Source organism: Lepus europaeus, chromosome 8 (assembly GCF_033115175.1).
Source record: "Lepus europaeus isolate LE1 chromosome 8, mLepTim1.pri, whole genome shotgun sequence".
NCBI classification, from domain to species: Eukaryota; Metazoa; Chordata; class Mammalia; order Lagomorpha; family Leporidae; genus Lepus; species Lepus europaeus.
The window spans coordinates 37,804,720-37,820,568 of NC_084834.1; the positions used below are offsets into that span (position 1 = coordinate 37,804,720).

The window sequence follows — 15,849 nt, forward strand, 5'->3', positions numbered from 1 at the left end:
GTCCCTCTTTCTTTCTGATAACATTGCATTCTCTTCATTGTTTATGATGTTGAAGTATCACTGCATGATGAGAAAACTCCATTTCATTATGATGTCCTAGTTATATAGATCAGTGTATTTCTATGATATATACATATATATAATTTGTATTGAATTAAATTATTATTTAATCTCATCTCTATTTGTAAACAAGTTATGATTGTTTTTAAGATTATCATTTCCTTTACTACTCCTCCTACTTTAGTTTCACTTAATTAGCTTCATAAATTGAATTTAGTGTGCTCACTTCGGCAGCACATATACTAAAATTGAAACAACACAGAGAAGAGTAAGTAGCCTGGCTCCTTATGCAAGGATGACACGCAAATTCATGAAGCATTCCACATTTCTGGACAGAAGATCTCTCTCCCCTGCCGTAACTCTGCCTTTCAAATAAATAAATCCTTTAAAAAAGAATTTGTTAGCTCTTTTGTTTTTCCAGTTGTCTAAAATAATGTGTATAATACTAGAATTATCCATTTAATTGCTAAAGCTGCCTGGGCCCAGGGACTTCGGGGTAGGATAGAGAGCATTTTATCTCTAGGTACCATTGCTTTAGTGGCTTTGGATTTATTGCTGTTGGGTATTTTCTACTCAAGTCAATTTTGAAACTGTCACTTTGTTCCTATTTCCTCTCTGATTGTTTCTCCGTCTTCTTGCAGCAAACTGGATTGCCGGGACTCATCTGATCAGCTAGCTTGGGTCAACGGGAGGCACTCGTAGAAGACCAGTGAGTGGGAGAAAGACGGAGGCCAAGCTGTTTTTCCTATCCTCTTTCTGTCTGGAGTAGTGGTTCTTTCTTGGGGTTCCACTCCCACCAGACAGCTTTTCCTCATTGCCCCAGCTCCCCTATGCCTGTGCGTAATCCTGCTCCCACCAATGACCCTGGTTCTCACACTCCAGGGACACCCACTCACCCTTGGCCCCTGCAGCCCCAGGGTGGTGATACCTTCCTGCTGTCAGTGATCCCAGGGTGGCCTCACCGCCTGCTCCTGGGCTCTGAAGTTCTCCTTTTGCAGGCACTCCTGTTTTAGATTCTTCCTACTGGACCACCTGGGGAGGTTTTGTTTTCCTGAATGGGATCCTGCTGACCCACATAATTCATTTCTAAAAACTCATCTGCTTCATTTAGGTTTTCTAGTTTATGGACGGCCACATGCAAGACATGAAGGAAGTCTTTACTTATATATTATTTCATACATTTTTAATTTGGGAGCATGCAAGTTATTCACCTACTCAAAAAATCATATTTAACATAGTTGCATAGAACAGACTGAATTCTGCTTGGCTTTTTCTTTTGTTTGTTTCTATTTACTAACTTCTATTTTTATTATTCCCTACATGTCACTCTATCTATATTTACTCTGTTCTTCTAGTGCACTTATTTTAATTTCCTTATCCTAGAAATAAATAAAGTTAAGGTTATAATGTGTCTCTAAATTCCATGTTAGACATATCTCAATTTTTGACAAGTGGTAATTTCATAGTGTTTATTTCTTAGTATTTTGCTATTCACACTGTGACTTCCTGCTTAATCATTGGGTCATTTAAGCATAACTTTAATCTTCTAAACATATCTGTTTTTTTAATTTTCTTTTTACTATTAATTTCTAATTTAAGTGTATCATGACAAGATTGTGGTCTGTATGGCAAACTTACTTTGAAATTTATAATGTAATTTGATGATCCATTTTATACAAATTCCCTTAGTGTTTAAAATGAAAGTATATTTTCTATTCATTGGATATAGGATATTTGTGTCCTTGCATACACATTAGCTCAAACTTGATAATTATATTTTTCAGTGCTTTTATTTCCTTGTAATTTTTTTTTCTGATTAACCAGTTAGCTTGTAATACAGGTGTGTGTAAGGTATCCCACTGTGCTTTATTTACCAGCTTATCTTCAAAATTGTCAGTTTTATTTTACTGATATTGAGATTACATTATTAGTTGCAAAGAACTCATAATTATTACATATTCTCAGTGACTGATACTTATATGTATTATATATATATGTTCTGTTTTTATCTTCATTATGCTTACATTTCATTTTTTATATTAATAAGTCTCTGTCATCTGTATCTATATGTGTATTTGCCTGGTATATTTTGTTCCATTCCTTGTTTTCATATTTTTGTAATCTTTTTATAACTTAATGTCTTAAAAGAAACACAGAACTTGGCTTTTAAAAAATACAACATTGTAAGTGGAAAAACAAAAATGTGTCTGTTTTGAAGTGACACGATAGTATACCTAGAAAATCCTGAGGACTCTTCAAAAGCAACAAAAAAATAAAGTAGAATTCATAAATGAGTTCAGCCAGGTTGTAGAACATATGATCAACAGCAAAAATGAACTGGGGTTCTCCATAATAACAATGAAAAGATGGACGCTGAACATTTTAGGTGATACACTATTTATAATTGTTCCAGACAATATTAAATATTTAAGTATAAGTCTACTGAAATATAGAATATACACCCCAAAAATGACAAGATGCCGATGCAAGGAACCAAGGATAGTCTTGGGTGGGTGTTGTGACGCAGTGTGATAAGCTGCCATTAAAGATGCCCGATTTCAGCCCCAGCTCCCTACCAATATACCTGAAAACTCTCTGCCACCCAAGTAGAAGACCCAGATGGCGCTCTGGGCTCCTGGCTTCAGCATGGCCAAGCCCTGGATGTTGTAGCCATTTGGGAAGTAAACCAGCAGATAATGATCCATCTCTCTCTCTCTCTCTCTCTCTCTCTCTGTGTGTGCATATGTCGTGTGTGTGTGTGTGTGTGTGTGAGACTCCACTTTTCAAATAAATAAATAAATACATCTTTTAAAAAGAAGGAACCAAGGATGATCTGAACAAATGGAGAGACATACTATGTTTATGGATTGGAAAACTCAGAATGATAGATATGTCAGTTCCAAACCAATATGCAGGCATAACGCAACAGATATGAAAACACCAGTACAATTTTATGAGACATACTTAGTGCTGTTCTAAAATGTACATGAAAAGGCAAAGGAACTTGAATAGCTAAAATGTCAAGAGTCAAGAGAAAAGTGGGAAGAAACAGTCTCCTGAATTTTTTTTTTTTTTTTTTTTTTTGGACAGGCAGAGTGGATAGTGAGAGAGAGACAGAGAGAAAGGTCTTCCTTTTTGCCGTTGGTTCACCCTCCAATGGCCGCTGCGGCCGGCGCACCGCACTGATCCGAAGCCAGGAGCCAGGCACTTCTCCTGGTCTCCCATGCGGGTGCAGGGCCCAAGGACTTGGGCCATCCTTCACTGCCTTCCTGGGCCATAGCAGAGAGATGGCCTGGAAGAGGGGCAACCGGGATAGAATCCGGCACCCCAACCGGGACTAGAACCCGGTGTGCCGGCGTGGCAAGGCGGAGGATTAGCCTGTTAAGCCACGGCGCCGGCCTAGTCTCCTGAATTTAAGAGTAATCAAGATTGTGGGGTGTTCGTGGAGGAATGGACACATAGATCAAAGGAACAAATAGGGTACCTAGAAATGGATCCATACAATATGCTCAACTGATTTCTCAAAGGGACGAAAGCAAATTAGTGAAAGGGGGTAGCCAGAACTAGCTGTATATCCAAAGGCAAGCAAACAGAAAAACCTTAACCTCACACTTGATAGAAAAATGAACTCGAAATACATCACAGACATACGTGAAATATAAACCACACAGCTACTAGGAAAATACTTGGGAGAAAACTTTGGAGATCTACAGCGAGGCATAGTTCTTAAACTTCATACCAGAAGCACCATCCTTAAAAAAGAGAAGCTGATAATTTGAACTTCATCAGCATTAGAAACCTTTGCTCTGGGAAAGACTCAATAAGTAGAATGAAAATTAGAAATTGCAAGAAAATAATTGGCAAAACATATGTGACAAATAACTTGTATTTAGAATACATAAAGAATTCTCCAAGTAGTAAAGTAAATAAACAACAAACTTGAAAAGCAGGAAAAAAAAAAAAAAACATGAACAGATGCTTCACAAAAGCCATACAGATAAAAAGATGTTTATCATCCATTCACCACTAAGGAAAGGCAAACTGAAGCCTCAATGAGGTATTGCTACAAATCTATCAGAATGGCTAAAATAAAAAATAGTGACTACACCAAAATGTAGGAAGAATACAGAGAAACAATCACTCATACATTGCTGGTAGGAATGTTACTGGCACAGGCACTCTGGAAAATAGTTTGGCAGTTTATTTTAAAACTAAACATGTGGCTGGCGCCGTGGCTCAACAGGCTAATCCTCCGCCTTGCGGCGCCGGCACACGGAGTTCTAGTCCCGGTCGGGGCGCCGGATTCTGTCCCGGTTGCCCCTCTTCCAGGCCAGCTCTCTGCTGTGGCCAGGGAGTGCAGTGGAGGATGGCCCAAGTGCTTGGGCCCTGCACCCTATGGGAGACCAGGAGAAGTGCCTGGCTCCTGCTTTCGGATCAGCGCAGTGCGCCGGCAGCAGCGGCCATTGGAGGGTGAACCAATGGCAAAAGGAAGGCCTTTCTCTCTGTCTCTCTCTCTCTCTCACTGTCCACTCTGCCTGTAAAAAATAAAAAAAAAAATTAAAAAAAGAAAAACTAAACATGCATTTACCATATAATCCAGCAACTGCACTCTTGGCCATTTATCACAGAGGCAAGAAAAGTTACATTCATGCAGAAACTTGCACACCAGTGTTCCTAGCAGCTTTACTCCTAATAGCCTAAACTACAAACTATCCAGTTCTTCTTCAGTGGGTGAATGGATAAAAAAATTGTGGTATATCCATTCCAGCAATCAAAAGGAACAAATGTTGATAAATGTAATAACTTAAATGAAACTCAAGGGATTAATGTTGAGTAGAAAACAAACTTACCTATTGGGTGGTTTCATATATATGTGTGTGTGTATGTGTGTGTGTGACCTCGACATTCCATATGAACTCCTGTTTGATTTCTAGCTACTCTGCTTCAGATCCAGCTCCCTGTTAATATGCGTGGGGAGGCAACAGAAGATGGCCCAAGTGTTTGGGTACCTGCTATGCACGTGGGGGACACAGGTAGAGTTCCAGGCTCCCGGCTTCTGCCTGGTCCAGCCCCAGCTGTTGTGACCATTTAAGGAGTGAACCAGCAGATGAAAGAACTCTGTCTCTCCCTCCCTCTCTCTCTCTCTAGAACTCTGCCTTTCAAATAAATAAATAAATACATCTTTGTTGTTTTTTTTTTTAAAAAAAATGAAGACTGTTCAATGTTTTCCCTTTGACATACTCTGTACTCTGGAATACAATTAGGAAAAAACACAATTCTAAAATAACTTTTCTACAACTTGGAAAGGATTTAGACAAAGCTTTTCACTTCAAGCCCTTCCTGTAATATCTGTTTTTATAAATATCTGTTTGGGTTTCAGTTTCCTTATCATCATCATTATGAAAACACAAGTTTCAGTTTTGAAATCAAATTCTAGATACAACTCTTGAATGTTCTCTGTAACATCCATTCAGTTGACATTACTTGGGGCTGGCACTGTGGTTAATCCTCTACCTTCAGCACCAATATCTCACATGGGCTCTGGTTCTAGTCCCTACTACTCCTCTTTTGATCCAGCTCTCTGCTATGGCCTGAGAAAGCAGCAGAAGTTGGCCCAGGCACGTGGGCCCCTGCACCTGCATGGAAGATCTGGAGGAAGCTCCTGGCTCCTGGCTTCAGATCGACCTAGCTCCAGCCATTGTGGCCATTTGGGAGTGAACCAGTGGAAGAAAGACCTTTCTCTCTGTCTCTCTCTCTCTCCCACTGTCTGTAACTCTACCTCTCAAATAAATAAATAAAATATTTTTTTAAAAATTGACATTACTCTGTAGGAGGAAGATAGGAAACTTGGATAATAAAATTTCTTGGCCACTTCGAAGAAATTCAGTGTGAGCATATTAATAAGTTCCTTTAATAAGTACATTTCACAATTATTTATTGTGACTAGTGATGTATTTGAATAAACTTCTACTGTATTTTAACTTTATTTTCCTTTTTAGAATTTCTCTTCTTTTCTAACTTTCCACTGAAAGGTCTTTATCTCATTTTTAATTTTCCTCTGATGATTTTTAAACTATAAATTACATTTCTATACTTTTTTCCTTAGATTTTAAACCTACATAACTTTGTATAAAAAGGGAAAATTATTCTTTATTGTCAGCTTTCTAAACACAAGGAGGTTCTTAGTATGGTTTAGCCATCTATAGAACAATTTCTGATATTATTATAATGTTGAGTTTTAGGTTTATCTTTTTTTTTTTTTTTAGCTTAGAAAGTTATTATTACAGCCAATGACTGATCAGAATATATCCAGATATTTTATCAACTTCTTTGCCTACAATTGTTCCTTTCATCATTTTCCTCCCAGCCTGGTTCTTACCATCCGCAAGGTCTTAATCTTTTTGTTCCTTAGTTTCCTTACTGTTAAATGTGGTTAAAAATGTATCTGCCTCCTAGTGTTGTGTTAGCCCTTGTTGCTTTGTTAGCTTCTTCACTTTATGTTCCAGAGAGTTCTTTAATGGATCTATGCAGGGCAAATGTTCTCCAGGTAAAATGTCTTTAATTTGCCTCTCTTTTCATGATAGTTTAATTTCTGTATGGTAATGTAGCTAGATTGAAAATTATTTTCCTGGGCCGTTTGAATAATTCTTTCATCTATCAGTGCTGGTGAGAGGTGTTCTGCCAGTCCAATTGTCATTTTTTGTAAGTTACCTGTCCATTCTCTAGTAGCTTTTAATATTCTATTTGTCCTCGATGTTTTATAGTTTCTCTGCAATGTGGATTTGTTTTTATTGCCTGGGATTTGTTGAGAACTTTTAGTTTGAGAATGTGTATCTTTAATTCTCAAAAAATCTCAGCCATTATCTCTTTACATATTCCTTTGTCTTTTACCTTCATCTATTTTTTTTCCTGGAATGTTTATAGATTTATTTTACAGCCTCTCAATCTCTAATTCTTAACCCAGCGTCTCTTTCATGGTTTTTCTCCCCTTGCACTGCATTCTGTGTGAGTTCCTTGGGACTATTTTCCAATTCCCTTTGGCTGATTCCAGCATAAAATTTATCCCATCTATCAATATTTTTTACTTCAAAGAATGCATGTTTTATTTCTATTTGGTTCTTTTTTTTATAGCTGTTCTCCAGAATGTTCCTCTTTTTGTTAGCTTGTATAAGTATTGCAAACTAGTTTACTCAGTTGTGTAAATATCCACATCCATGCACTGAGGTAAGGAGAATGCAGGACATAGATAAAATTTTAAGACAGCAGTGTTTTGGATTCATTCTGTTTAATTTCATTATAATATTCATAAATTGAGCACCTATTTTATATAAAGACCATTCCACTGAAATAATGAGGATTCTTAAAATGTCTTATCTTCTATGCCGTTCCTTATTCCATTATGCTCAAGGAATCAACTATCGGCATCAAACACTACACACACATTCTAAGCAAAACCAAGGTAACAGTGCAAAAACACTGGAATTTCACTTTTTAAAATTTCTTCTTAGTACAGTGGACCCAGGTTAATTTGTATGGCTCATGGAAGACAGTAATTAAGAGCTGTGTGGATTTAGAACACAAGGTTATTTTTTTAAAAAGGTGGAAATTGTGTTATTAAAAAATTATGTATGGATTTCAAAGTTGGGGAGCAAAATAAACCCATCTTTTAATTCTGTTTCTCCACAAACCTTTTAAAAAGGACTTACCGGCTGGCGCTGTGGCTTAACAGGCTAATCCTCCACCTTGCGGCGCCGGCACACCGGATTCTAGTCCCAGTTGGGGTGCCGGATTCTGTCCCGGTTGCCCCTCTTCCAGGCCAGCTCTCTGATATGGCCCGGGAAGGCAGTGAAGGATGGCCCAAGTCCTTGGGCCCTGCACCCGCATGGGAGACCAGGAGAAGCACCTGGCTCCTGGCTTCAGATCAGCGCGGTGCGCCGGCCGCAGCGGCCATTGGAGGGTGAACCAACGGCAAAAAGGAAGACCTTTCTCTCTGTCTCTCTCACTATCCACTCTGCCTGTCAAAAAAAAAAAAAAAAAAAAAAAAAAAAAGACTTACCTATTTCAAAGGCAGAGTGACAAAGAAAGAGGAAGATATATTTCCATCTGCTGCTTCACTCCCAAAGTGGCCTCAAAGCCAAGGCTGGCCCGGGCCGACATGAGGAGCCAGGAACTCCATCTAGGTCTCCCAGGCAGGCAGCAAGGATCCAAGTATTTGAGCCGTCTTCTACTGCCTTCCATGCCGCACTCAGAGGGAGCTGGATCAGAGCAGAGAAGCCGGGACTCCAACCAGTGCCCCATGTTGTGGCTTAACCTGCTGCCCTACAATGCCGGCCGCTCCTACAAACTTTGTGAAGTATCCTCATGCTGTTGCTTTAGCCACAATTCTCTCCTTCAAAAAACAAGCGCCGCAGACTCATTCTTCTACGCACAGGAGCCCAACTTGAGAAGTCCAGAGGGATGTTAGGAAATACGTCCCTCCCCCAGGGCGAGTAGGCACCGAGGACTTGCTGGAGGGTCTCTTTCAACCTGCAGAGCACAGCGGTTTTCCTATATGAGCTCCTCTGCTTCCCTAAGAAGACATGATTTTAAGCTAGAACATTTTGTTAGCTCTGTTACATCAGGAGCTCAGATCTAAAATGTCTCTTAGCTAAAGGATTCCAGAGTCCTTAAAATGTTTCATGCCAGGTGGGCATTGCAGCACAGAGCTTTGAGCTATGGCTTGGGAAGGCTCATCTAACTTCCTGCTAATAATATTCCCAGGAAGGAAGCTGCAGCTGATGGTCCAAGTACTAGGGCCCCCACCATCCATGTAGGAGACCCGAATGCAGTTTTTGCTCCTTGCTTCAGCCTGGCCAAACTCTGCTGTTGAAGGCATTTGGGGGATGAACTAGCACATGGAAGATTTTTCTTTCTCTCCCTTTCAAATAAATACAAATAAATGACTAATAATGTGTGCCAGATGATAATGATAACCCCCACCTGAAGACCAGCTTCCTCTGAAGTGCTGGTGTGGGCTGAATCTCCATCAGACATCAATTCTAACTACGTATACCATGAGGCTGTTTGGTATCATTGAACAGTAAGCAAATAAGGCCTCACTTTTCAGCTTTTCATAAATGGCATTAGATATATTAGCATCTGTATTTTCAATAGGTATCTAATACCCAATATTCCTCATATATTTTTCAAGGAGATGAATGTAGCTATTGTGTATCTTTATGCTTTGGATTTTGTATAAAAGGATGTTTGTATGTCATTACTTGTATGCTTTCACTACCTTGGCATATGGGTTTGCTACCATATTTCCAACTTGAAATAGGAGAAGGATGCCCTGTACTCACCTGTTTATTGATAGATCCCTGTTTTCTCCAATTCATTTCCATGCACCAAATGGGATTATTTAGGAGGATATGTAGAATTCTGGATGATGACCTAGTCATTGACCTTCTGATATAGATAGTTAAACAAACAAAGCATCAGCAAAGTCAAGATCAACCAGTTCAGTAGTATCAGGCCTTGGGTTAGAATTTATGTCTGTTAACTCCTGGTCTAGTATTCATGAGAGCAGAGAGCCTATGAATAAATGTGAATATTTGGTGCACCTACAAACCACCTGATATAGCCCTGTCCTTTGTAGTGAGTGTGTCAGTAGTATAAAAATTGTTGCTTCTGACATGTTATAAAAAAAATCAACAATCTCATGGACCCATTATGAGGTACTTAGGAACTTAGTTTTGAGGGTTTAAAAGGCAGAGGAAGCTAGCCAAAGGAGCTCTCTGCAGACGGGCAGCTTTCCCAGATGGCCCCAGAAGGGAGAAAGAGAAACAAATTAATGAGAGTTCTTTTAATAGTTCTATTATGATTCTAATTGTGAGTGTAAGACCCTATGATTTCATCACAAGGTTTAGCATTTTGGTTGAAGATGTTGACTAAATTCACATTTTTTCAGAACAGCAAAAATCCAAACAAGATCTTGACGCTTTAGTAAAATGTACCAAACTCCAAGTTCATTGCCTTTGCAAAACTGTATTCAAAATCACAACACTTCCACAAGCCCAACCTCACCATCACAGGTAGTTTACTATCCTTCCGGAGTGTCAGGTAACCTCGTTTAACCCTCCTAATAAGCCGGTGTGGCAGAACTTGTTATCCATGTTGCCTCCATTTTATAAACAAAGAAATGACTTGCGGAGAAGTTATGTAATTTGCTGGTGGCCATGCAGCCAGTAGCAACCAGAGCTGGGATTGAACCCAACTCATTCTGACTGCAGAGCTTAGTTACAGATCACTAGCATGTTTAGGCTCCATTTCATTATGAATGAGAATGAGAATTCATGAGAGGCGATTTCTATATCCTGGGTGCCAAGATCTGTGCCTATAGATGCTTAATAAATATTTGTTGAGTACACAAATGAATAAGTTTACAAGGGTATAAAGGACTGCTTGCATCTTCAAATGAGCTTGTAAAGCTCCTACCAAATGTACAAGGTATGCATGACCCATAAAAGGTGAAACAAGTCTTTCTTGTTATCTTGTTGATTTCAACTATGTTGCTTCACAGATGTCACAATGTGACTTGCAGAGGAGCCCTCCGAGTGCCCACTGCCTGTTGACCCTACTGTACTGATTCATTGCAAACTGGTAGAGTGGGAAATATTGTTATTCCTGAACAATAAACGTGGAGAATAAGTCTTTCCATTCTTGCTGTTCTTCAGCGTTTCCTAACGAACTTAGAAGGAGTGCATTGTACTTGGGAGACTAGCTGTTACGCACGGTCTCTGGAGTTGAGTTGACGGGGTTAGAAGCTGGGTTCAGCCCTTGTCTGCAGGGAAACATCAGTAGTTATCTCTTCCTCAGTTTCCTCATTCAGAAAATGCTGTGTACCTCCTAGGTTGTTGTAAGAATCAAACGAGTTCATCTATTTAAAAAGCTTGGCAGTGTGCCTCCCAAAATAGTACATGATCAATAAATGCTTGCTAGGTTTATATTAAGAATGTCTTGTTTCTTTCAATGTATGGAAAGAAGCTTAATTGATTCATCAGCAAACAAGAATTCAAGTGTCCCCTGTGGACCAGTCCCTGATCCATGTATAGAGAACAGACAAACAAGACCGTCTGCTTTCACGGTCCTTGTGTCTAGAAAGGGACTCAGAAGAGGAATGAAATCTAACGCACTTCTGCCTGGTGGTGAGAAACGCAAGGAGCCTAGGTAGCAAAGCGTACGAGTGTTACGTATTTCTGTTAGGCCGGCACAAAACACACCAAACACTGGAGTAAGGGAAAGGGTTTATTGGGGAAAACTAGCAGGCTGGAGGGAAGGGGCAAAGAGGGAAAAGAAGAGTAAGAGAGAAAGAGGAGAGAGGAGAGGAGAGAGGGGAGTGAGAGAGGAGAAGAGGAGGCTAGAGGAGAGAAGAGAGAAGCCAAGAGAGACGAGAAGAGCAGAGCAGGCGAGGGGAGGCAAGAGAGCCATGTGTTCAGGAACAAGCCCTTTTAAAACTTTGCCGGAGGGCGGGCAGGGAAGCAGGAGCAGCGAATCCCATTAGGATAGGTGTGGGGCTTGACACCGGTGGTTGGGCCATGTGGCCACCTGGCTTCCAGCAATGGTGGCGGGAACCTGGGCATAGGATGTAAATCAGGGTGTAGATTGTGCCGCAGATAAAACTGCTCCAGTTTCCTAACAACAAGGAGTGGAAGGAGATAGAGCCGGGGAGGGAGACAGGGAGCTACCAGATCCCTTGAGTGAGAAGGGAACACCCTTAGTAGGATGGACATGATCTGCCATGGTTGAGAAGGATTCCTAAGAGTCCTGTGTTGATAGCAGACAGAGAGAGAATCAGAGAGAGATTCTGACGGGGCAGAGAGAGAATCAGGGAGGCCAGTCAGGATACTATACCACTAGTCTAGATGAGAGAGGATGTAGATTTAGGCCGTGATGGTAGCAGGAGATGAGACGGTCCGATCCTGGATATATTTTAAGGCAGAGCTGTCACGATTTGCTTAGGGCTGGATCTTAAGTGTGAGAGGAAGAGAAAAGTGCAGGGTGATCCCCAAGGTTTTTGTACCAAGGCTTTGGTAGACTAGTGTTGTCAGTGGAGGAGGAGGTATAGGGCTGGGTTCTCTAGGGAAACAGAACCAGCAGCGTGGGTGTGTGTCCATTTGGCTCTCTACATATATGGAAGTAAGTGAGGCTTTAAGTCCCGAGATCTGCAGAGTGAGTCAACAGCTGGAGACCCTGGAGAACCCTGGATGTATATCCAGCCCACAGGCAGGCAGCTCAGAACCCCAGGAAAAGCTGTTTCAGTTCAAGTCCAAGAACAGAAGAAAGCTGGTGTCCCACCTCTAAGACAGTCAGGCAGGAGGAATTCCCTCTTGCTCTGTGGAGTGTCTGTCTTTTTGTTCTTTTCAGACCAACTGCTGTCCACTCCAATTAGGAAGGGCAACTTGCTTTACTCAGTCTATTGATTTCAATCTTACTCTCATATCGAAACATCTAGAATATAACTTGATTAAATATATGGGCACCTCATGGCCCGATCACATTGACATATGAAATTGACCATCACAGTGTAGGAATAGATTTGAAGAAGAAATAAAGAATTTTTACTTTAGGGGCCAGCATTGTGGTGTAGCAAGTAAAGCCGCTGCTACAACACCGGCATCCCATATGGGCACCAGTTTGTGTCCCAACTGCTCCTCTTCCAACCCACCTACCTGTAATGGCCTGGGAAAAGCAGCAGAAGATGGCCCAAGTGTTTGGGCCTCTGCTACCCACAGGGAGACCCAGATGAAGCTCCTGGCTCCTAGCTTCAGCCTGGCTCATCCCTGGCTGTTGGGGCTATATGGTGAGTGAACTAGCGGATGGAAGATAGTTGTTCTCTCTCTCTCTCTGTAACTCTGCCTTTCAAATAAATAAATCTTAATTTTTTTTTTGCTTTGGACATGTTAGTTGGTAATATTTATTGGGCCTCCAAGCAGGGATGTGGTTAAGCCATTGAGTGTGGAGACCAGCGTATTCCCCCTTGTGCATCCCACACTTAAACCTGATGTGAAGTTCCTTGCGCCAATATTGGTGTTGACTCCACCAAAATTGTCCAGAATAAATTGCTAATTTCCTGACATGTATTGACCAGAATCAGGCAACTCACAACTTAGACATCTTGGTGTCTGCCCTGCCTGAACCCTCACCTTTGCTGTTTCCGCCTCTGGATCTGCCCCACCACCACCACCACCAAAAACACTTTGAATGGGTCATGAGCTGGCACCTCCTCCTCCTCCTTAAATCTCCCAGGTCAATTTAGGTGGATTTTAAACGACACACGTTCAATTCTTTCTTCTCTTCAGGTTCTCTCTCCCTTCCTTTCTGCCTCTCTAGTTTTCTTTCTTTCTAGAAAGTTCTTGTTTTCTCTCCTTGTTATATAAACACTGTCAACTAGAGCCATCTAGGAATGAATAAGGCAGTAAAAAGCATCTAAAACCCAAGAGTAATGATGTTTAAATAACTTTCTAGACTTTGCAGGGTTCATATGCACAAATTACATAATTGTATAAAGGAAGGAAATTGTGTAACTTGTTTTATAGCCTGCTTTTTAAATTTTCTGCTTTTTAAAAATGTATTTTTAATTGACAAATAAAACTTGGTTATATTTATGGTGTACCACCTGATTTTAAATACAGGTGTACATTACAGAATGATTAAATCAAGATAACTGACATATGCATTACCTCACATGCTTTTTTCTGAATAATCTGCTCTTTTAGCTATTTGTCAAGTTTCCAGCACTTGTTACTGACAGTCCCCCTGTTGTGCAATGAATCTCTAGAATGGGTTCCTCCTGTCTGACTGAAATTCTGTATCTTTTGATCCACATTGCCAGGCTCCCTCCACCTCCTGCCTCTGGTGGCCGGCATTCTGCTCCTGGCTTCTGCATGTCTGACTTTTCTAGATTGTGCATGTCAGTGGGGACATGCAGTACTTGTCCCTCTGTGCTTGAGTTATTTCACTTAATGTCCTCTAGATTGATCCATCTTGTTGCAAATGACAGGATTTCTCTTTGCAAAGGCTGAGTTGTGTACTCTCATGTATATGAGCATATAACACGTTCTATTCACCCAGTGATGGTTACTTGGGTGGATTCCATATCTCAGCTATTGTAACTACTGCTAAAATGATCACGGACAGGCTGACATCTCTTCGACAGACTCATTTTGTTTCTAATAGTGGGATTATTGGGTCATATGGTAGCTCTATTTTTAATTGTTTGAGGAACCACCATACTGTTTTCCATAATGGCTCTACTAATTTTAATTCCTACCAAGAGTCTACAACAGTAAACTGATCTTTAAAATACACAATAAGGAGCCAGCACTGTGGTGTAGCAGGTAAAGCCACCGCCTGCAGTGCCAGCATCCCACAGGGGCGCTGGCTCGAGTCCTGGATGCTTCACTTCTGATCTAGCTCCCTGCTAATGGCCTGGAAAAGCAGTGGAAGATGGCCCAAGTCCTTGGGTCCCTGCACCCATGTGGGAGACCCAGAAGAAGCTCCTGGCTCTTGGTTTGGATCAGCTCAGGTCTGGTCTATTGCGGCCGTTTGGGGAGTGAACCAGCAAATGGAAGACCTCTCTCTGCCTCTGCAACTCTGCCTTTAAAATAAATCAATAAATCTTAAAAAAATAAAACACACAACAAAGATCAATCAGGATAACTGAATGACTCATCGTAACCGTTTCTTGTTTAAACGTTATGTATATAAAATACTTTATCCAGCCCAATAGAGGGCTTCAGTTGTTTTCACTTTTATAAGTAAAACAACAATTTGTATGTAGCTTTACATACATTTTTACTGCACCTGTCCCATTCTCTGGATATACAGCCATGCTCACGTAAGGATGTTCCAGTCAGCCATAGACTGCATATCCTATAGTCGTCCCGTAGATTATAATGAGTAAAATAATTCCTGTCACCAAGGATGTAGTGCCAGGCATCACTCCTGTGTTTGCGGTGATGCTGCCAAAACAGACCTCTGGTGCTGCCAGCGATACACAAGCACAGCACCCACCAGTGATACCCCACGATGTACATACAGTACATTAAACTTGATGATGACAATAAATGACTAATGACTGTATTGCTGGCTTATGTGTTTGTTATACCATATTTTTCTCATTATATTAGATAACAATAAATACCCCTCTTCTTACAAAAAAAGCTTATTGTAAAACAGTAGGCAGCGCTATGCCAGCAGCAGCCTCATACATCTCCTGTGTGCTGTGTCTCTTGTTTGCCTCAGTTTCTTTCACGTTTGATTTAATCCCATGCTGTTTTGCCCATCAGGACCTTAGGAACAATGGGCTGCCATATGTACAGTCTAGGTGTTTAGTGTAGGTTGTAGCATGTAGGTTTGTGTAAGTACACTCCATGATGTTCACACAACAGCAAAATCACCTAACAGCATGTTTCTCAGAATGTATCGCTGTTGTCAAGTGACATACGATTATAATAAAGTTTACTTAATAAGCCTACACACACTGAGAAGGGAAGAAAAAAAAAATGTGGAAAAATGGAGACTTATTGACTTATATACTGAAACTGGTATTGCTTCTGGCTGTCAGTCCAAAGGGATCCAGGGCAGAAGTGACATCGTGAGGACTGTCTCCAGGTCTTGACTGTTTTCCTGTGGGTTGGCTTCGTGTTCCAGAAGGCTCTGTGCATGCTATATCAAAGCTGGTCTCGGTTGCAGGCATTGGATATGTTGGGTAGGCCTCTAGCACCACATATCAGAGTGCCTGGGACC

General features: G+C 40.9%; 1 non-coding gene across 1 annotated transcript; it reads left to right on the forward strand.

Moving 5' to 3' along the window:
* Positions 1–278: 278 nt before the first annotated feature.
* LOC133766104 (U6 spliceosomal RNA) lies at positions 279–390 on the forward strand. Its single transcript, XR_009866659.1, has one exon. It is a non-coding gene; the product is annotated as a U6 spliceosomal RNA (small nuclear RNA).
* The last annotated feature ends 15,459 nt before the right edge of the window (positions 391–15,849 follow it).